At 42.9% G+C, this 24,029-nt stretch overlaps 1 protein-coding gene across 7 annotated transcripts in view; it reads right to left on the bottom strand.

The window, feature by feature from the left end:
• Positions 1-24,029, bottom strand: part of ZMIZ1 (zinc finger MIZ-type containing 1) — a 466,283-nt gene that overhangs the window by 227,271 nt on the left and 214,983 nt on the right. For all 7 annotated transcript variants that reach the window (XM_087702241.1, XM_087702237.1, XM_087702240.1 and 4 more), the window contains one exon: positions 23,534-23,615. The gene's annotated coding sequence lies outside the window, so the exon portion shown is untranslated. The remainder of the gene's footprint in view (positions 1-23,533; positions 23,616-24,029) is intronic.

Consider the following 24,029-nt stretch of genomic DNA (forward strand, 5'->3'; position numbering starts at 1 on the left):
TTCTCCTTCTCCTTCATATCTCCTTCTCCTTTTACTTCAAACCTCCTTCTCCTTCAAATCTCCTTCTCCCTCTCTTGCTCTTCCTTCTTCTTCATAAGTCCTCCTCCTCCCCCCCCCTCCTCCTCCTCCTCTTTCTTGGCTCAGTTCTCCCATCAAACAGAATACAACTTTGGATTGGGAACCAGTGATCTCTGGGACACTGTTTGGATCCCAGAGCTTCAGTTGCTGACCCCTAACTTTCAACAGTATAACAGGAGTGGAGGCGAACTGTTTTTTAAATTCAGATACTAAATTTTTAAAAAACAAACACCAAAAACATGGCAACCACCATCACGAGCTCCCAGAACTGAAGTTTCCAATCTCTCCATTTTCTTTGACTTCTTATCTTTTAATTGCACCATCTCAATTTGAAGTGGTGAGGCGGGCCACTTAATATAAAGCGAAATCCTCTCTAAATAAACCTTTATACATACAAATGAAATCCAAATGATATGCCGAGGCGGTAAAAAAGCAACAACAACCCACAGCCTGTTTAAAACAGGGGACCGGTTTCTCTTTCTTTTCTTATCCCACCCTCACCCCACCCTCAGGATCTCAAGTGTCAAAGCCCCCTTGGAGATAAATCCACAAATCCTGATTAATAAGCAAGCCGGAGTTGAGGCAACTGTAAAGCAGCTCCTATTCTGAACAACTTTAAAGCCAATCATTGCTATCTGAAGTCACAGCTTTTCAAATGGCATCCATTTCCCAAAGAACGGATCCAAATATTGAGAAGCCCCCCACCCCACCCCCCATTTTATTCTATCTTGTTCAATAGGATTACCTTGCACATATTTTTATAAGCTACGATTAAAAGGCTGCTGGATCTTCAGCGGAATCGTTTATCCCTGTCCCTCTGCCTGGCTCACATCAGTTGTTTACATAGCCAGGAATGCACTAAGTTTTAGATAGATAGATAGATAGATAGATAGATAGATAGATAGATAGATAGATAGATAGATAGATAGACAGACAGACAGACAGACAGACAGACAGACAGACAGACAGACAGATATAAATGGATAGATGGAGAGAGAGGGAGTGGATGGATGGGTGGATAGATACGGTGTTTCCCCAAAAATAAGACTGTCTTATTTTCTTTTGACTGCTGAAATAAACACTTGGCCTTATTTTCAGGGAGGTTTTATTATTTTTGAGCTGCAGGAGGCGGTGAGTGTGGTCACCTCATGGCTGCTGCTATGTTGCAATATTTTTGGAGAGGGCTTATTTTTGGGGAGGGGTTATTTTAGCTCATGCACTCAAAAATTCAATTGGGCTTATTATCCGGGGAGGTCTTATTTTCAGGGAGACAGGATAGATAGATAGATAGATAGATAGATAGATAGATAGATAGATAGATAGATAGATAGATAGATAGATAGATGATAAATAGAGATACAGACAGACAGACAGACAGACAGACAGACATATACTCCTGTATCAGTAAATTGTGGACGCATAAGGGCCTAATGTTTTAGCTCTGAGAATTTGCGGAATGTGTACAACATTTCGTTTAGTGACACTTCAAATGAGTTATGACCATTTTTTTCACTTACAGCTTTTATAGCATCCTTATGATCACTTGACCAAAATTCAGATGCTTGGCAACCTACTCATACTTATTGATGGTTTCAGTGTGCCTGAGTCACGCAATTTCCCTTTTGCAACCTTCTGACATGCAAAATCAATGGGAAAACCAGATTCACCTCACAACCGGGTGACTCACTTTATCAACTGTGGTGATTCACTTAAGAACTGTGGCAAGAAAGAGCCACAGAGAGACTCGCTTCACGAATGTCTCACTTAGCAACAGAAATTTGGGGCTCAGTTGTTTTCGTAAGTTGAGGAGTACCTGTAGTTAAGTGATTTTGGGAAAGAAGGATGCACCCTAAAGGCTTCCAATATTTTAAAAAGAAGCACAGTAATCACTATTAGGTCAGATTACGAATTAACAGAGTTGAAAGGGACTTTGCAGGTCATCTAGTCCAGTTCTACCACAAAAGGGCGAACGACAAAAGCGCGCCTGACTAAACCGTGGTGACAAAACCGCGAGTTCTAAAGCGCGCCAACGAAAGAGCGCTGAAGCACGCCGACAACAGCGCACTGACAGAAACGCGCTGTAACCCTAACCCTAACCCTAACCCTAACCCTTACCTTAACTTAAATCGTGCTTCTGTCGGCACGCTGTTGTCGGTGCACTGTTGTCGGCGCGTTGATGACATCGCGGTTTTAGCGCCACGGTTTTGTCGGCGCGCTTTTGTCATGCACGCATTTATGGGGTCACGATCTAGTCCTACCGCCCCAATCCAAGCAGGCCCTACACCCTACACCCATAATGGCAAACCTATGGTATGCATGCCAGAGGTGGCACACAGAGCCCTCTCTGTTTGCACACGCGCCATTGCCAGCTGCTCTTCTGGTTCGTACATGAGTGCCGGCCAGCTGGTCTTTGAGGGTGCTGGAAAATGGCCTGAAAATGGCCCAAAAAACAGCCTGGAAAAAAAAAGCCTGAAAAATGCCCTGAAAGCAGCTCAGAAAGTGGCCTGGAAACAGCTCAAAAGACAGGCATTGGCGCCTTACACCCTACATACAAGGTGACTTCTATTACCTCCAATAGATCGATTAGATCCCACAGATTAGGCCTCCTCCGAATTCCATCCACTGGCCAATGCCGACTGGGGACCACCCGGAGGAGGGCCTTCTCTGTGGCTGCTCCGGCCCTCTGGAACGATCTCCCCGTGGAGATTTGAACCCTCACCACCCTCCAGGCCTTCCGCAAAGCACTTAAAACCTGGCTGTTCCGACAGGCCTGGGGCTAATGAGCTTTTGTCCCCCATCGAATGGTATGGTTGTTGTGTGTTTTTAAATTGTGGTATTGTTTTGTCCGTCTTTTTTTTCCTTATTTGTACCCCCCCCCCTTTGACTTGGGTTGTGAGCCGCCCTGAGTCCCCTTCGGGGAAAAGGGCAACATAGAAATATAATAAATTCAATTCAATTCAAAATATAATAAATTCAATTATTGCCCACAGACAACATTTTCTGGGGACCTTGTAACCCAAAGGAGAAAATTCAGCATATGAAAATATCAGTGTTGTGACTTTAGACATATATTATTTACAGGAGAAGCCACATTAAATCTATTATTATAGAACGTTATTAAAAGCATCCTATGGCATCGGAAAGACTTCAAATGCCAAGCGATGTTATTGTTTTTGTATATTTTCAGTTTCAGGTTTAAAAACCCATATGGGATGATTTTGAAATGACTTCATTTTTATTTATTTTTGAGCTCAGTGCCACCAACAAACAAACAATCAAAACACTTAACATTGTGTACAAACATTCCCGTTTGTTAAAACTGCTGTTCGGGTTGGATGATGAAAAAAGATTACCGTATTTTTCAGATTATAAGACGCACCGGAGCATAAGACACACTTAGATTTTGAAGAGGAAATCAAGACCCAAAAAATATTTTTTGGCCTCCTTGCATCTAGTTTTTGCCCTCCCAGGAACACTCTGCAGGCTTCCCAAACCCTCTGCGTGTCCCGTTTTTGCCCAAAACTGGCTTGTTTTGGGGGAAAACAGGACACATGCAGCAGGTTTTGGGAGGCTAAAAACAGGGTTGAAAAATATGGTAATTAAAAAGAAAAATCCTTTTTGTCTGCTGGAGAATGATGAAATGGTACAAAGGAGAACAGGTCTTTCAGCTTGTACCAATAATGAAGATAGTCCTGATTTTTGTGGCAAGATAACGTTGAGGAAAAACATTTTTTTTAAAAAGCAACAACATGCAAGTCAGGCTGAAGAAGAAGCAATGGATGGAGAATTATCAGAGAAGCAACTTAGAACCAAAGAGAAATTTCCCGACAATGAGATCAATTGATCAGTGGAATGACTTGACTCCAGAAGTTGTAGGTGTTGCATCAATGGAGGGTTTTAAGAAGAGATTGGACAAACATTTGTCTGAAATGGTATAGGGGTCTCCTGCTCACGCAGGGAGTTGGACTAGATACAGCCTTTCTCAACCTTGGCTATTTGAAGATGGGTGGACTTCAACTCCCAGAATTCCTCAGTTAGCCATGCTCAACTTTGGCTGTTTGACGATGGGTGGACTTCAACTCCTAGAATGCCTCAGTCAGCCATGTTCAACCATGGTTGTTTGACAATGGGTGGATTTCAGTCCCCAAAATTCCTCAGGCAGCCATACTCAACTTTGGCTGCTTGACGATGGGTGGACCTCAGTTCCCAGAATTCCTCAGGCAGTCATGCTCAACCTTGGCTGGTTGACGATGGGTGGACTTCGACTCTCAGAATTCCTCAGTCAGCCATGCTCAACTTTGGCAGCTTGACGATGGGTGGACTTCAACTCCCAGGAATTCCTCAGTTATCCATGCTGGCTGAGGAATTCTGGGAGTTGTAGTCCACCCATCATCAAGCAGCCAAGGTTGAGAAACTTTGGACTAGAAGACTTCCAAGTTCCTTTCCAACTCTATTATTCTGTTCTGTTGTGTTCTGTTTTTGGTAGAGCAATACCAAAAAGTTGCATATGAGCAAATCCCAATTTAATTGAAGCTTAAGGCCTCTTCAGAATATGTGAAAAGGGAAAAGCTGGTTTGATAATGTAGCCACATATTTGTGGCCTTAGCTGGGTTACCAAAGCTAGAGATGTGCCATGGCAGACTTCCTTCTGAACACAAATTGCCCCATGTTTCCCACCTCTTTATATCATCAATCTGAAAACATTTCCTCATCAGGCTTTCCAGCTGAATATATTACAGGCAGTCCTCAAGTCACAACTATTTGTTTAGCGACCACACAAAGTGGTCAAAGTGGCCCTGAAAAAAATGACTGATGACCATTTCCACACTTCTGACCATTGCAGAAGCCCAACAGTCACATGGTCAAAAATCAAATTCTTACAAAGTGATTTATGACCATAAAAGTGGTTCACAGACATAAATCATTTTTTTCAGTGGCGTTGAAATGTTTAGTTACTAAATGAAAAGTTGCAGGAACTGGGTATGGCTAATCTAGTGAAGAGAAGGACCAAGGGAGACATGATAGCAGTGTTCCAATATTTGAGGGGTTGCCACAGAGAGGAAGGGGTCAAGCTATTTTCCAAAGCACCTGAAGGCCAGACAAGGAATAATGGATAGAAACTGGACAAGGAGAGATTCAACTTGGAAATAAGGAGGAAATTTCTGACTGTGAGAACAATCAACCCATGGAACAGAAGTTGCCTTCAGAAATTGTGGGAGCTTCATCACTTGAGACTTTCAAGAAGAGATTGGACTGCTATCTGTCTGAAATGGTGTAGGGTCTCCTGCTTGGGTAGAGAGTTGGACTAGATAATCTACAGGGTCCCTTCCAACTCTGTTAAACTGTTATTCTGATGACAAGTATCAAATTTCACACATACACCTTTTTTTTTTTTTTTGGTATTTGATAAACTGATGTCACTGCCCTTTTTGTGACATAGAGAAGGGTGATTTTTCAAACAGCAAATCCTGGTTGTTGTTGTTTTTAGCACTTGGTCATTTCGGATTAGATAACCACTGGAAATGAAAAACACATTTTAGTCGCTTACATAAGAAGCATATTTGGGAGTTCTTGCACATTCCAAAACAACGTCAAGCTTTTCGTAAGCATCCAGCTGCTCAGCCCCATTGCATTAGCGGGCTTTAAAAGCTTCAGTAAGTTTTGCAAGTGGCATTCAAGCACTCGTGCGGTTGATGAAATTAAAAGCAGGACGGTTAGAGCTTTTCTGTACGTGCTCAACACATAAACTAAAGTTTGCGTATTTCAACAGCGGGGACCAAACTCGCCCGGGATCATTTAAACTTTGCATATGCGTGTCCACAAATTGCAAAGTGACCAGAGAATGTTCCTTGTTGCATGAATCAAAATTGTCTAGACGAAGTGAGATGCTGGCCTAGAAACAGCAAAGGTCCACGGTGCCTCTGGCAGCTAAAACAGGGCTCGGGGGGCATCCTGCAGCTCTCTGCCAGTGAAAATGGGATGCAAGGAGTCGCACCTGGCTCCCTTGTGCCACATTTTCAGCCACAACAGCGTCCTGCAACCCTCTGCCAGCGAAAATGGGGTGCATGAGGGCCACACATGGCCCCCCATGCCCCATTTCCAGCCACAATAGCCTCCTGCAACCCTCTGCCAGTGAAAATGGGGCATGGGGGTGGGAGAAGGAAGGAAGGAAGGAGATTATAATGAGAGTGAGTGAGGGTCTCATGGAAGTCCTGCATTAGCACTTGGCCACCACAGGTGCCCCTGACACGAGTCCTGTGTCACTCTCACCCTTCCCATGCCCACCCCAGGCCTTCGAGGCCAAAGACAACCCTGATGCAGCCCTCAATGAAATCGAGTTTGACGCTCCTGGTCTAAAGAAAACCATAGCACATTAGTAGAGACTCAAAATGCAAGGTTTTACCCCGTTTGTGGTAAAGCTTACATAGTTTTCCAGTCTAGTCTGCATCCCTAATGGTCTTCCACCCACGCATGACCTAGTATTGAAGAATGGATGCAAAATACGTATGATACAAAATATAGTCTTTAAAGCAACGGAGCCATTTTTCAGCACTTTGCAAGAATGACTGAGCCATTCTGGAACTTGAAGTGTAGGTTCTCTTTAGTTTTTAACCATTCCTTCCAAGGCAATGATCAGACTCTTAAATTTGTCCCTTTAAAAAGTTCAAGTTCCCTCTTTTCATTAGACTGGACGCACCTAATTTCTGCAACCATTCTTCATATGTTTTAGCCAAGGGTGTGCTGCTACAGGTTCGCCCGGATTCGGGAGAACCCGTAGCTAACGTTATGGTCGGTTCGGAGAACCTCAAAATCCCATCTCTGGCTGGCCCCGCCCACCACGCCCTGCTTCTGCCACCCAACTACACCCCTCACAGGAGTCTCCACGTGGCCCGTTTTGGATGCGAGGTTAGTGCATGGCCCACATGGAGGCTCAGAGAGGGGGACACACCCACCCAGCAACCGGGCAGAGAACCGGTTGCTGAAATTTTTGAAGCCCACCCCTGGTTTTAGCCCCTAATCATCTTGGTTGCTCTTCTCTGCACGCTTTCTAGAGTCTCAATATTTTTCTCATATTGTGGGTGACCAAAACTGAAAAAAAGTAGAATAATTCTCTGGCATTGCCAAACAATCTTGGATAGCAATCTCCTTGCTTCCTGTACAATCCTAAAGAAATCCCCTCTATATTCAGTGCAAACCAGCCGTGTAATAATCCTGGGACTTTAAAAAAAATAAGAGAGTTGCGATTTTAGAGTTTAAATTGCGAGGAAGTAAGGCGTCCTCACCGCACATGCAATAGCCACAGACATCCCTATAAATCCAGAAACATGTTTCAACTTTGCTTTTAAACTTTCCTGCTGTTTGCAAAAGGAACCAGACGCACTACTCATTCAGCATGCTTGCACCTACACACCTCTCTCCTATTTTGTCCTGGGGAAAAAAAGGAAGTTAAATTATAGAAAGCCAGGCTGATGACTTATTTAGAAACTTCGTTGGGTTAAACCACTTTCCTGCCTCCCTCCTGCTAAAAGCAAAACACTAAAATTCCCTCTGATGTTAGCCAAGCAAATGTGTTGCCCAGCGATCTGAGCACCGAGATAAAATGAACAGACAGCGAAGTCAAACAATTTTCACCCCAAAAGGAATCCACCACGCGTTGCATCCAGGTCAATGGCTTTAAGTAGGCAGCTTGCAAACACTGTCATGATGCTGGTTAAAATATTTCAGTTTTCCTCCGTCTTATTAGCCCAACATTCAGCTGAATCTCTGGCTGAGGGTTGCTCAAAGCCTCAACAACGGAGAGAAATACGTTCAGGATGACGACGCTGGCCAAAAAGACAACAGGAAATCATTGAAACCATGCAAATTAAAAAAAAAAAAATCCTTCCAGTTGGCCTCATAAAAGCAGAAGTGGGGTTTGGTGAACTTCCTTCGGGAGCAAATTCCAAAGAAGCTATTTGTCTTAATATGATTTCTACTTGCAACAGGACACGCTCCTTAGCTTTGTTTTGCAGCTTTAAAATCCATCCTGAAAATGGACCATGGGCCACTGATGTTGATGGTTTCATGGCATATCACCATTGCCATTTTGCACTGTAGGAAGTTAGCACCAGTGGTGGGATTCAGCCAGTTCGCACCTATTTGGGAGAACCGGTTGTTAACTTTCTAAGCAGTTCGGAGGTTGTTGGAAGAAATCTCATTTTGTCCCCCTCCCCCCACTTTACAGGGCTAATCCTGTAAGGAAGCCAGGAAGAAAACATTCTGGTGTTATTTCTAGCCTAATCTTTATTGTTCTGCTTACAGAAACTGCCTCTCCGGTTAACCCTTACTACATTGTAACAGCTAAGGTGAAGCGCTCATCGACGTGAGTGACCTTGAGTTGGGCATACCCACCCAGTCACATGACCACCGAGCTCCGCCTACCCAGATGGTCATTAGGGCAGAGAACTGGTTGTTAAATTATTTGAATCCCACCACTGGTTAGCACCCACCCCTCTCCTAGAAAAATGAAATATTCTAGGAAATATTGAAAAGGCAGAATATTATATTTCCCAGGGTGAGAAATGGAGAAACATGTTTTTTTTAAGGCAGGAAGCAGACTCACTCTTAATAGCCCCCACCCTCATCAATAGGCCACAGCAGATGTCAGCACCTAAGAGATAAAGAGATAGCTAGGTCTATTCATAGGCAAATGTCCTCACCCAAGATCCGACAAAGGTAGGATGAGCCTTAGCCAGTCTCATCCCAACTCATCTCACAGGACTGTTGTTGTGAGGAAAATAGGAGGAAAAGGGGGCATGAGATATGTTGGCCAACTTGAATTGTTTATAAAGAAAAATAATAAAAGACAGGATAAAACAATAATATAGAAAAAATAAAATCTATCTAATTATCTACCTACCTACATACCATCTGTCTGTCTGTATCATGTAAACAGAAAAATATATGTACACGCGCGCACACACACACACACACACACACACACACCATTTTCTTCTTGTCCTTGACAATCATTTCAATATACATTGAATAGTGGTGTGAGCTATTAGATGGTATCTGATGAACTGAGGCTGGGTAGGGCCAAAGGTATAAAACCTCTAATCTCTGTATGTGGAGATGGAAAAGCAAACACATTATCCATTCTTCCCTTGGCTCTCTGCCAAGCCCTTCCCAACCTATAAGAGGCCACCTAATATTCAGAATGCCAGGCAATCATTTAAATAACATAAAAGCCTTTTCTTGTAGCTTGATCGAGGCTGCAGATAAAATGCGATAAGCAGGATTATGCTTCTCTACTGCGGCTTCTAAAATATTTATCAATACTTTCCATTTCATTCCAGGAGCTAATTGATCATTTATGTCTGGATGAATCACAGATGCAATCGTCAGACTAATTTAATCTTTCTTTGATGATTGCTATCCCTGATTTTTCCACTTGTTTGGTCCTTTTCTTATTTTAAGGGGGAAAGTTATGAATCCATTTGTATTTATACTGTTATCAATTTATACAGTTTAATCAGCTCAAGACTTAGTGTGTGATCTTCCCCATATGTCTTTAGATCCTCGCCAAACCCTCTAGAAATTGATTGTATTCACCCTCCCATTCTAATGGGAAAGACCAGAAATAATCACTAGTTTCCCCATTTTGTAAGGCAGGTTTGACTCAAATACCAACTCAGCAGCAGCAACAATAGAAACTTTTTAAAGAAAATGCAGTCCATATATACTTCTATGACGTGAGTGCCTATCAGTGGCACTGGCATAGAAAACAAAGTGGGGAAAAACACACACACATTCCTAATCGTGCTTGTTAAGAGCGTCATCTGAAGGCTAATGTGATGAAAATCCTCTGCAAGTTCATGTCAAGAATTTCCAAGACTGATATTAAAGTCCAATTGTAAGCCAATAGGCTCAGAATATTTATCTTGAAGACTCGTGCAAAGACATTATTTTAAAAAGAAGAACACAGCTTGTATTCTCTAATTTCAGAAGATACACAATCCAATATTTTACAAATAATTGATTTCAGTCTCCACATATTTTTAATTCCCATGACAGAGAGAGACAGAGAGAGACAGAGAGAAACAGAGAGAAACAGAGAGAGAGACAGAGACACACAGAGAGAAAGTGAGAGGAGAGAGAGACAGAGAGAGAGACTGAGAAAGAGCGAGAAAGAGAAAGAGCAAGAGAGAATGACAATATTGCATAGATGACAAAGAGAGAAAGAGAGAGAATGACAATATTGCATAGAGGAGAGAGGAAGAGAGAGGGAGGGAGGGAGAGAGGAAGAGAGAGGGAGGGAGGAAGAGAGAGGGAGGGAGGGAGAGAGGAAGAGAGAGGGAGGGAGGGAGGGAGGGAGAATGAATGAATGAATGAATGAATGAATGAATGAATGAATGAATGAATGAATGAATATGAATGTAAGCCACTCTTAGGAAAGTTACCAAATGAAATTTCTAATGAATGAATGTGCAGTTTCTCATATAGTTCCTTCTCTCACACCCCCAAAATAGCAAAATAGGAACGGACTATATATATAAAAAATGTGATTTAAAGGACAAATTCAAGAAAGGAAGCAAATGTTTGCCAAGATAGCGATTCCAAGAATTTACACCAGTCAGCAATGAGACTGTTATCAAGATTGTATAATGAAGTCTACCTATACCTCTCGCTGTGCAACTTTGCCCTCAGTCACGGCTGAATAGAAAATATTTGTCTATCCGTGTAGCTTAATATAGAGAGAAGCCTAACCATAACACAAAAAGGTACCGGTAATGCAAAATGCCATCATGTTTTAAGGACAAAGTGCTGATAGCTCAGCAAAAGCCAAAGGATCAATCACAACGTTCTCGTGATCAAAATTGTAGATTATTATTAGGCCTTTTAAGTTATTTTTAATCTTTTAAGTTCTAGATATATATCATCTAGAACTTAAAAGATTAAAAGAAAGAGAAATATCTGATTATTTTTTTTAAAAAAGGAGTCTGAATAAGATTAAGCCAGCATTGTAGTATAAATTCAAACTGACAGGTTATGGAAAGAAATTTCTTCATGTGTTGTTAGTGCCACACAGATTCAATTGTACTACTGAGTGCAGCTAAGTGTGCTAAAAAAAAAAAGAGGAAGGAAAAGGAAACACTTAAGGCAGAGGCCGTTTTTTAAAAAAACTCTAAAAAAAAAACCTCGGCATTTTAGCAAGCTTAAATGTAGAGAAAGATAACGCGATTCAAATAAATACAGACGCTTGTTTCAGGAATGGTAGAGATCCTATCATTGGTACCAGTTTAATTTCAATTCTGTGTCAGAGCGTGCACAAGCCTCTCACATGAATTAGTCCAGGAGCAACTACAGCCAACAGTGGTTTGTATCAAATAGTGGTCTTTTTCTACAATAGGAATATAGGAATACTATACATACACTTTCTACAAGCAGTATCTAAACAAACAGCAATTACAGCAGGGAAGAAACTTGATGAACCAACCAACACGCCAGCAGGGCCTCCTCTTCTTACAAAGGCTCTTAAAGGGATAACAGCCAAAGACCCTGCAGACTCATTCCCCTCATTGCATCAGCTTGTCAGCTCTTAAATTATCACCTTGAGATTCTGCTTATGTATTTAAAATTTACCACTTCTTTCATGCCTTTTGTTTGTTGTTGTGCTTGCATTTTTAGAAAAGGTTTCTGATCATGAACTGAAATGTATCATTATCTATATAGTTATCTCTATCTATTGTCTCTCTCATTAATCACCTATCATTTCTCTCTCATCCATCCATCCATTCATCCTACAATTTCATGTTAAAAAGCAAATCAAACTTGGTGCACAGGGGAAGCTAGCAGTTAAAAAGAAGACAAGGGTAAACACTATTTTCAGGGAGATGAAACAAGATTTTCTCCCACATATACCTTAGAATTTATAATGTTTCTGTTGCAGGTTGCAATAGCAATAGCACTTAGATTTATATACCGCTTCACAGCTCTCTCTAAGCGGTTTACAGAGTCAGGCCTATTGCCCCCAACAATCTGGGTCCTCATTTTACCCACCTCGGAAGGATGGAAGACTGAGTCAACTTTGAGCTGCTGAGACTCAAACTGCCAAACTACAGCTAGAGGTCAGCTGAAGTCACCTGTAGTACTGCACTCTAACCACTGCACCACCTCAACTCTTAGCAATGCTATGGATACTAATTTCAGAGTACACCTACAGGAGTGGCATTCATTGTAATCCACCCAGAAACTTTTAAAATATTCTCAGCGTGTATGTTTTCCAACAAACAAACAAACAAAAAATCAAACCAACTGTGGCTAAACAAGATCTAGAGCAGTGGTCCTCAACCTTCCCAATGCCGCAACCCTTTAATACAGTTCCTCATGTTGTGGTGACCCCCAACTAGTGGTGGTTTTCAAAAATTGTTCGAACCTACTCTGTGGGTGTGGCCTCCTTTGTGGGAGTGGCTTGTTGCCAATGTGACCCGATGGGAGTGACTGGATATGAAGATGCCGACGACACTTGTCAGAACCACCTTAAATTACCTCACACACAGCACTGGCATGCATAAGAATATGATGTAAACTTGTTTTTTAAAAGGCATCATTGGTTTGCGTTAAAACAACTTCAACACACGCAATGTTCTGATTGCACCACAAATGCAGTAATCATCCTTGCCTTTCACAGAGGCACTGAGTTTTATAAATATGAGCATGATAGTGTAGAATAATCATATCCAAGGACCAGTGGTGGGTTTCAAAATTTTTTGGAACCTCTTCTGTAGGTGTGGCCTGCTTTTCGGGTCCCCTGGTGGAACCTCTTCTAACCGGTTCGGTAGATTTGACAAACCGGTTCTACCGAATAGGTGCGAACTGGTAGGAACCCACCTCTGCCCCCAACCATAAAATTGGTGTCTCGGTTCCTAAGACCATCGAAAATATATGTTTTCCGATGGTCTTAGGCGACCCCTGTGAAAGGGTCATTCGACCCCCCAAAGGGGTCCCGACCCACAGGTTGAGAACCACTGATCTAGAGCACCCCCAACTACTTCCTATTTTAGAAGATTTGCTTCCAGAAAATTCCCAAACCACTCTTATCACACATTGTTTTCCATCTCCTGCCCTAAAGGCTCAAAGAACTTGGAAATTAGGGATAGGGAAACTATTACCCTCCTAGGTTCACTGATTCCAGAATGCTGTGATGCCATTGTTGTGTGTTTAGCATAACTGCAGGGTCTTTTTTCAAGGCCATTATTCAGCCTCATTCATGGGACAAAATGGGAATATTGCCAGATGAAGACCCAAATGAAAAAAAAAAAGACTTCTAAAATAGTCAAGAGTAAGCTTTCAATCAAAAGTGGAGCTATAGAGGGATGCAAATACAATGCTTGAGTGGTTTCGTTATGTAGTTGTGCCACTTTGCCTCCAGAAGTTGTGAGGTGCTCAAACACTGGAGATTTTAAAGAAAAAATTGGACAGCCATTTCTCTGACATGGTGTAGGGCCGTGATGATGAACCTTTTAGACACAAAGTGCCCAAACCGGAAGACACACGTGCGCCAGAGTGCCAAAAACCCAACAACCAGCTGGCCGGTGCACAGGCACGCCTCAGAAACCCGATGACCAGCTGGCTGGTGCACATGCACATGTCAGAAACTCAACAACCAGCTGGCCAGCATGCATGCATGCGTCGGTAACCCGACAACCAGCTGGCTGAGCTGGGGTGACAACACGCGCGTGCCCACAGAGAGGACTTTGTGTGCCACCTCTGGCACGGGTGCCATAAGTTTGCCATCCCAGATCTAGGGTCTCCTGCTTGAGCAGGGAGGTCAGACTAGAAGAACTCTGAGGTCGCTTCCAACTCTGTTATTCTGCCATTGATTATCTGGACTCCTCTACATGGGGCTGCCCTTGAAGAGTATTCGGAGACTCCAGCTTGTCCAGAATGCAGCCGCACGAGCGATCGTGGGTGCACCTCGGTACACCCACGTTACACCTATCCTCTGTGAGCTGCACTGGCTGCCTATTGGTCTCCGGACACGCTTCAAGGTGCTAGTCGTTACTTTTATGGACCTTCATGGTATCGGACCTGGGTACTTGAGAGACCGCCTCCTGCCGATTACCTCCCAAAGACCTATCAGATCCCACAGATTAGGCCCTCTCCAAATTCCATCTGCCGGCTGGCAACTCCTCGGGGGAGGGCCTTCTCTGTGGCTGCTCCGGCCCTCTGGAACGATCTCCCTGTTGAGATCCGGACCCTTACCACCCTTCCGGCTTTCCGCAAAGCTACTAAGACCTGGCTGTTCCGGCAGGCCTGGGGCAGTTAAATCTTTCAGCCCCAGCTGAGGTTACGACAGTTGTGTGTTTTAAACTGTTTGTCTTTTTATTTTTATTTTGTACCCCCCCTTCCCCTTTCTGATTGTTAGCTGCCCTGAGTCTCTCGGGAATAGGGCGGCATACAAACTGAATAAAATCTAAAATCTAAATTGACCATCCTATAGAACACTCAAAGCCTGCTCCCATAAACCAAATGTGGAATCTCCTTTTGGCAGATATTGACAGAAAAATTTTCAGGTACACACACACACACACACACACACACGGGAAGAGTGCTCATTAGCAATCTGGCTTTAGAACACACATATTTTGGTTTGCCAGACACACAACAATGGCGTTGTCTAATTTGATTCGGGGATTTTGTAGAGAAACGGCAAGGCTTGGGGAAGGGGGGGGGGACGACACACAAATCTCCTGCCAGGAATCATCTTCCGTTAGCATTAGTGCGTTTCTCAAGATGACAGCCATCACATCAGATTGCAGAATGTTGCTCGTGATGACACCTGACAACAATGAACGACTGAAGGATTGAAACAGGCTCAAGGCAGGTAAGAGAGTTTTGTGTGTACGTATTTCTTCTCTCCTCTTGATAATACATATATTTTGCAGATATGCGGTGCGAAATAAGAGGGAGATGTTCACACATCTTACGCTGATCCCTTTTCCAAGAATCTTGTGAAGGGGGAAAAAAACACAAAAAATCCCAAACCATTCTGTCTTGCAAGCCCCAAGACTGTTCAAAATTGTATTTTATCTACACACAAAAGAATATAATAGCAATAATAGCAATAACAGTAGACTTATATACCGCTTCATAGGCCTTTCAGGCCTCTCTAAGCGGTTTACAGAGTCAGCATATTGCCCCCAACAACAATCCGGGTCCTCATTTTACCCACCTCGGAAGGATGGAAGGCTGAGTCAACCCTGAGCCGGTGAGATTTGAACCGCTGAACTGCTGATCTAGCAGTCAGCCTGCAGTGCTGCATTTAACCACTGCGCCACCTTGGCTCTTCAAAAGAAATGCGTGTAGATATAATGCCACTTTACTGTAGTTCCAAATCTCTAGTCTACTTAGTTGGAATAAAGGCGTTTTCTGTTTTGCACTGAGGCATTGGGTTTCGTTCCAGAAAATGTGACAAAAAAAAAAAAAAAAACCCAAGAGTAGCCGACAGCTCATCACCTGAAGGGGATAGGAGAAATGGCTTGGAAGCCATCTTTTGCATTGGGCCTTAAGGCCTGTCACATTCTCTATTGTGGGAAAATGAGAGTGGGGAGGATTATATGGAGTATGGGAGATATATAGTCTAAATAACGTTTTTGTGAAATTTTAGTGGACTTTAGTGAAAAACATCATAGAGAAACAGTTTTGGCTGAGAGCAGAAATTATTGAAAACATCGCGGTGCCTAGAAGAGATGACTTGATTATGCTTTTAACAACTATCGTATAACTATGTATTTGGAACTCTGGATATATATATTTTTTTACATTTTTCATTACTGTTAAACCACAAAGGGTCTTAAAATTGGTGATAAGTGGTTAATAAATAAAGAGAGGAAATTCTACATTTTGAGCCTCGGTGGCGCAGTGGTTAGAGTGCAGTACTGCAGGCTACATCTGCTGACTGCCGGCTGCCTGCAATTTGGCAGTTCGAATCTTACCAGGCACAAGATTGACTCAGCCTTCCATCCTTCCGAGGTAGGTAAAATAAGGACCCACATTGTTGGCGGCAAGAGGCTGACTCTGTAAAACCGCTTAGAGAGGACTGTAAAGGCACTATGAAGCGGTATATAAGTTTAAGTGTTATTGCTATTGCTATTTGAGAGTTCAGTAGTCTAGATCTCCATTTATGCGGTATGTAAAAGAAATATTTAAAGTAAGTGTGATCGATTTTGCCAGAATAAACTATATTCTCCAAGCTGATACATCAAACATTCAACATACTTTAACAAGCAATGGTTACCACTTATAAAAGAACCCAGTGACTTTATATATCAGCAAAGATTATTATTTTTTAAATAAAGTGTTTTAGGGTGTTCTATTCTTCCTTCAAGGAGCTATCCATAACTCTTTTTTTTCCTCATGAAGCCAATCTGTGAAGAAAATTCATGAGCGACCTGATAAACCTCACGACGTGTCACTAATTTAACAAATGCTTGATTAGAAGAAGTCTTCTGAAGAGCTTTTTAAGTGGAAGAAGGGTAAGCCAGGCCCAGGAACGGATGTTTAAAATAAAAACAAAACAAGATGGCTGAACCAGACCTCTTTATCAAGGCCGGTATATTTCTGAACACCCACAGATGGTGATTACACTCATTCTTGCTTATTCTACCTTTATTCTAGATTTAATTGGGAGCCCCTGCTTTGCAGGTGATGATCTCTCCATCAAACTGGTTCAATTATCAGCAATGTGGTGTTTCCTGAATGTGCCCCGTTAACTGTCTCGGTAACCTGGAAATAATTGCATTTGATGATTCTATCTTCAATCTTAAGACCCCATGGAATTCTTCATACCTTCCCCCCCCCCCCCTTAAGAAGATGACGTGGGTGGAAAATATTGCAGGGTGAAAACATTACTTACAATATTTTTTGGACTACAAGACGCACTAAGATTTCGAAGAGGTAAGTAAGGAAAAAAAAGGAGTTGCCTTCCCTCAGCCCCCAGCAGCCATCTGCAGGCTTCAGCAGGGATGGGGCAAGGCAAAAATGCCCCCGTTTTTGCCTTGCCCCAGCCTTGCTGAAGCCTGCAGAGGGCTGCTGGGGGCTGAGGGGAGGCAAAAAAAGCCTCCCTTTTTGTGAAAAACGGAGCGTTTTCTGCAAAAATGGGATGCGGGGGGGGGGCTGTATTCGGTGTATAAGACGCACCAACATTTCCATGCTCTTTTAGGGCGGGGAAAGGTGCATCTTATAGTCTGTAAAATGCGGTGGTTTCCTTCGGTGTAAGCCAGAGGTGGGTTCCTACCAGTTTGCACCAGTTCGGTAGAACCGGTTCGTCAAATCTACCGAACCGGTTAGAAGAGGTTCCACCAGTGGACCCAGAAAGCAGGCCACACCTACAGAAGAGGTTCCAAAATTTTTTGAAACCCACCACTGACACACACACACACACACTCACACAGAAAGAGAAAGAGAAAGAAAGGAAGAAAGAAATAAAGAAATAAAGAAAAAGTGAGAGAGAGATGAAAGAAAAAAAGGAAAAAGGGACAGAGAGACAAAAGGAAGGAGAGAGAGAGAGGGAGAGAGAAAGAAAACACATGGACGGCAAGACACTCCCACTAGGTCACAGGGCCAGCAAGCCAGTCCCACAAAGGAGGCCACACCCACAGAGTAGGTTCGAAATTTTTTTGAAACCCACCACTGGTGTAAGCAGACCTCAAAGGTGCTTTTTCAAGAGGCAACTGGACTTTCTTTGTTCTTCCTTGAAGGCGTTTCACTTTTCATCCCAGGAGCTGCTTCAGTTTTGACCAAATAATGGAGGATGGAAGGATTTCTATTATACAGATAAACCTCCAAGTGGCCTCAGCAACTCTCACAAAGAGTGCTACCGACCAGAGGACTGCAAGGGACCTTGTAGGTCATCTAGTCCACCCCTCTACTTAAGCAGGAGACCCTACACCATTTCTGATAGATGGCAGTCCAGTCTCTTCTTGAAAGCTTCCAGTGATGAAGCTCCTTCTGGCCCACCTCTTACAAGACCGCCAATCTCACAAGATTTTGCGGGAAGATCACCAACATGATTTGGCCATCTCAGCCATATTTCGACCAAGTTAAGTTTTCATTTTGGTTTACTGCTAATGCACCGAAAAGCAAAACATATATGGTGACTGTAACCCAGGCCTGGAAAATTTGCCTGTGGCTGATCTGACAGAATTACAGGTAGTTCTTGACTTACAACAGTTCATTTAGTGACTGTTCAAAGCAATGGTGGGATTCAAATAATTTACCAACCAGTTCTCTGCCTTAATGACCAGCTGGGTAGGTGGGGCTCAGTGGTCATGTGATCATGTGGGCATGGCCAAGTCAATGTCACTCAGGTCGATGGGCGATTCGCCTTAGTTGTTACAATGGTAATAAGGGTTAACCAGAGAGGCAGTTTCTGTAAGCAGGGCAATAAAGATTAGGCTAGAAACAACACCAGAATGTTTCCTTCCTGGCTTCCTTACAGGATTAGCCCTGTAAAGTGGAAAAAAACCAAAAGGAAATTTCTTCCAACAACTGGTTCTCTGAACTGCTTAGAAAGTTAACAACCAGTTCTCCCGAATAGGTGCGAACTAGCTGAATCCTACCACTGGTTCAAAATTACAACGGCACTGGAAAAAGTGACTTACAAATGTTTTTCACACTGACGACTGTCGCAGCCTCCCCAGGGTCAAATTCCAGGTGTTTGTCAACTGAGCATCAGCTTGCACAAGGCTACTGCATAAAAGAAGCACACAGCTCAGCAACTTATTCTATTTGTGGCTCTGACTCCCATCAGTGGCAGCTGACGATACTAACTCAAGTCCTGGCATGTAGGTCTGGAACCAATTATAACATGTATTCTGGAGCCCACGTAGTGGAAAAATACCACTTTGGGATAGTAGTAACTTGTCAAAGCATGTGGGTTACGTCATATTGTTACCAAGAACAACGTGGAGGTATCAAAGCAAATAAAAGGACTGATAAAAAGAATATTCCCAAATGATCGCAGGGGTCGCCTTGCGATCACTAAAATAATGTTCATGAAAAAGGACACCTCTCTCTCTCTGACTCTCCACCTCGTCTATTAAATAAGTTTAATTAATTAATTAATTAATTTTAAATTAATAAGTTAAAATTAAACTTAAATTCAGGTAATCCCTGGCTTACGATCATTCGTTTAACGGCGGTTCCATGTTACAACGACACTGAAAAAAGTGACTTACGACCAGTGGTTGGATTCAAATAATTGAACAACCGGTTCTTTGCCCTAATGGCCAGCTGGGTAGGCAGGGCTCGGTGGTCATGTGACCGGATGGGCGTGGCCAACTCAAGGTCACTCAGGTTGATGGGCGCTTCGCCTTAGTTGTTACAATGTAATAAGGATTAACCGGAGAGGCAGTTTCTGTAAGCAGGGCAATCAAGATTAGGCTAGAAGCAACACCAGAATGTTTCCTTCCTGCCTTCCTTACAGGATTAGCCCTGTAAAAGTGGAAAAAACTAAAAGGAGATTTCTTCCAACAACCGCTTCTCTGAACTGCTTGGAAAGTTAACAACCGGTTCTCCCAAAGAGGTGTGAACTGGCTGAATCCCACCATTGCTTACGACTCAGAGTTATGACTGCTGCTCCATCTTTGTGAGCAAGGGATCACAATTCAGGTGCTGGTCAGCAGCTTCTATTTTACGACGACAAAAGCATTTTGCATTCAAGTGATCATGATTGGCAACCTGCCCACCTACCTTGGCATGCCATTTAGGCCCTTTTTCTCACCAAAAGCGCATGCGCGGGAGACTGAGTGCATGCGCAAAGAAGGCTGAGTGCGCGCTCACATTTGCAAATCAGTAGGGAAGGTAAGTCAATACCACTCCTGCTCTCCATAACGGTATTAAGCAAAGAAGGGGACTCTCCCCTGTCTTTATCTTATTCTCTTGCAGAGAAATGTGGAGGTAGATCATATTATCTGGGAGTGGGAGAGCACAGCCGGTTTCGACCATTGGATCAGATTTTACTCTCCCTTCATTTCCAACAATTGCATCTATTCAGATTTCAGTCAATTGGTCTTTTATCCTAGAAATCAACAGTTTTGATCTACAGGATACTTTCTTTTTCTCTCTTTTTTTTCCCCTTTCAACCGAGAGCAAAATAAATGAGTAGAACAGCAGGGAAAAAAGACAAACAGCAGGTAAACATCAGCCAGGCATTAAAGCTTTCTCTCTGGACAATCAGAGGCCACTTCACAGAGCCTGGCGGGAATCAATCGCTTCTATCATCTCCGACCGCAAGCGTTTGCTTCAAGAAAGCTCTGAAGCTCATCAACCAATTTGCGCGCATAGCAGAGGAGCCAAAGAGGAGATTCGCATACAGGTTGGAAGTCTTAGCAATCTCCCCTTGAACAGATCAAGGAGTAGAAGGCACAGCAAACAGCCTGGGGAAGAATTCTGCCTTCTGCAAAGTAGCTTTTTTCCAGTATCAAACAGGGGTGAAATGCTACCGGTTCGGGCCGGTTCACCCAAATCGGTAGTAAAAAATGCTAAAAAAAAAGTTTTAAATAGTTCCGACGATCAGCTGTGTGACGATCAGCTGTGATGCGTGATCGTTGGATCTTTTTATTTTTACTTTTTAAAGCATTTTTATTACCTATTCGCCAGAACTGGAAGTAACAAATGCTTGAAAAAGTTTTTAAAAGTTCCGATGATCAGCTGGGCAACATCTCTGCTGCGTGATTGCCGGAACTTTTATTTAAACTATTTTTTAGCATTTTTTTTAAACTACTGGTTCAGTAGTCTGCTAAAAAAGTAAAAAAAAAAAAAGTTGGCACCGTCCACCCAGCCACATGACCTCCCCCACAAAGCCACGCCCACAAAGCCACAGAACTGGTAGGGAAACATTTTGAATTTCACCACTGGTATCAAAGGCTACTTTTAACTTGCAACAAGAATGTTGTGGTTCAACTCTGCAGATAACGTTGCAAACAACTCTCAGGACCACCACTCACACACTGAACAAAGGCAATCAGGCAGAATTTGTGCACCTCCACCGACCGACAATCACAAGCACATCAGAGTACAACCACTAACTTAGCAGATCCAGTTCCGGGAAAGGATCCTAAGTGGAAACCTAAGGATCACCCTGAAACTCACTCAAGGCTTCGACTCAAGTCAATGATCAAGGAGAATATTTGTAGCTCAGGGATGAACTGAAGGGTCCTTGGTGCTCTCTGACCTTGGTTGGTTTCTTGCAAACCCAAAAGTGCCTTTTTCAAAAGGCAATTGGAGTTTTGTTTTTCCTTGAAGACGTTTCATTTCTCATCCGAGAAGCTTCTTCAGCTCCTTGCAAATGTTTCATTACCCAAACAATGCAGAGGTGATAGTTAAGAGCCATGGTGATGCAGTGGTTAGAATGCAGTATTGCAGGCTAATTCTCCCGACTGCCAGCAGTTTGATCCTGGCTGGCTGAAGGTTGAGTCAGCTTTTTCATCCTTGGTGGGTAAAAGGAGGACCCAGATTGTTGTTGTTGTAAACTGCTTAGAGTGGGCTGTAAAAGCACTGTGCAGAGTAATATAAGTCTAAGGGGTGTTCAGCAGATTCTGATGGGTTCTGGAGAACTGGTGGTGGAAATTCTGCGTTGTTTGGAGAACCAGCAAATATCATCTCTGGCTGGCCCCAGAGTGTGGTGGGAATGGAGATTTTGCAATATCCTTCCCCCAGGAGTTGGGAGGGAATGGAGATTTTGCAGTATCTTTCCCCTGCCAAGCCCACATGCCTCAAATTCAGGTAAGAGCCTGGAAGATGATGATCATTCATTGGCTTAAAATGCATTTCTTTCCAGAGGGACTGTCCCCACTAGTGTTGACTGACAACTTCCCCTCCTCCTGGAAACAGGCAATTGATCACAAGCTGGGCTCTTATGGGCTCTCACTGGTATTCTTAATGTCCCTAGGCTCTGACCAAGCAAAGCAAGTAGTAATCAATAGAATGAAGGACATGGAGTTCCAAGAAGAACTAAATAGGTTGCCTCTCCAGAGTAGGGACAGAATCAAACAGGGTGTGTGGGAATCGGCAAGATATCTAAATGACCTGATCTTCCCAAAACAAAGAATAGCTTTCTTCAGAGCCAGATTTAACATTCTTCCTTCAGCACTCCTCCAGGGCAGGTATAAGAGAACACCTATAGCCGAACGCGTTTGTATATGCGGTAAAGGAGAAGTTGAAGATATGTCACATGTTCTATTATACTGTAAGCTATACAGAGTTTATAGGTCTGCTTATATTCTCCCTTTATTAGAGAGATTGCCAGGGAGGGCAGACAATTTTTACGTAGGCTTTCTCCTCCAGGACACAAACCCGGCTACCACGTACGGAGTGGCAAAATTCTGTGTTGCTGCAATGTCCATAAGAAAATAATTTGGTTACAGAATTATAATTGTCATCTTGTACCAATTATTTGGACATATCTCTAACAATTTCTGGACCATTGTATCTACTCCCATACTTAACGCCTTTTCACCCATGTAAACCAGCGAGTAACCCGAACAGTTTGAGAACATGTATGTTATTATTCACTTTTAATGTCAATACTTTTTAAATATATTTTAATGTCAGTACTTTTTTTAATATATTGTAAAAAGTAATGTGTATTGCTGGTCTTTGACCGTAATAAAGACTTATACTATACTGCCATGCCCATCAAGCCACGCCATCAGAAACAGTAGTTTTAAAAAAAAGTGAATTTCACCACTGGGTTTATTGCTATTTAGTTTGGGTAATGCAACATCTGCAAGAAAACAGCCAAGATCAAAGAGCATCAAGCACCCTTCTTTTGCTCAAGTAAGTGAAACTTAGCCAAAGGTTCTTATTACGTTTATGAGCTATGATGAACTGCAGGCTTTTACTCTCATTTCTTTCCATTCCTCTATTGTTACCTAGAAATCAGGATCCTTTATCGTGTCCAACAAATCACACAGTCCCATTTTGTTGAAAGATGAGAAACTCCTCCTCTCGCAAGCCACAAATGACAGCTTGTGGAGGGAGAGCCAATGTCCAAATCCAAAGCTTGCCATAGATCAGTGTTTCTCCACCTTGACAATTTTAAGCTGTATGGACTTCAACTCCCAGAATTCAGAGCTGCCTGGGGAATTCTGGGAGTTGCAGTCTAGGCAGCTTAAAGTTGCCAAGGTGGAGAAACACTGCCATAGACTATGGAAGCATTTGCTGCTCCTCTTCATTTCTGAAGTGAGAACATGTTCCTGATGCAAGGCCCCAATGGGACCTTCTTATGACCCCCAATGTTTCCATCACTTCCCACCACCAATTCCCCATCAAGGAAGTGGCTTTACCCTGCTGGAGAATAAAGCTAGCAAAAACAAACAGGCAATAAACTAATACTTCGATCCTTGAGGAAGTAGGCCAGATGCCTACAACATGAACAGCCCTTCTAATCCGAAGATCAGCACCTTACCTGAGTGTCCCATAAGCATCTCCTCTCCAGGGAGCTGTACCACCTACACCTTCTGAGACTTCACATAACAGGGTCTATTTTCCTGCAATTAAGAAGAGAAACAAAGAGTTGGCATCTTCCAAATTACTTTGCAAAGCAGGGGAGACAATATCAAGTTCCAAAGTCCTGATGACAAGCATCTGTGGGAGGGGGAGGTGTCCCTAAAAGTTAAGATGGCCACCACAACTGAGTGACCAATAATGTTTCCTCTCTTTTTACGTGTATGTATGTATGTGTGTATAAAAGGTAAAGGTTCCCCCTCACATGCGTGATAGTCGTTTCCGGCTCTAGGGGGCGGTGCTCATCTCTGTTTCAAAGCCGAAGAGCCAGCGCTGTCCGAAGATGTCTCTGTGGTCATGTGACTGGCATAACTCAATGCCAAAGATGCACAGAATGCTGTTTTCTTCCCATCAAAGTTGGTGCCTATTTTTTTACTTGCATTTTTTACCTGCTTTCA

This window comes from Thamnophis sirtalis, unplaced genomic scaffold, assembly GCF_051295495.1.
Source record: "Thamnophis sirtalis isolate CommonGarterSnake01/CBP01778 unplaced genomic scaffold, rThaSir2_p1.2 scaffold_15, whole genome shotgun sequence".
Taxonomy (NCBI): domain Eukaryota; kingdom Metazoa; phylum Chordata; class Lepidosauria; order Squamata; family Natricidae; genus Thamnophis; species Thamnophis sirtalis.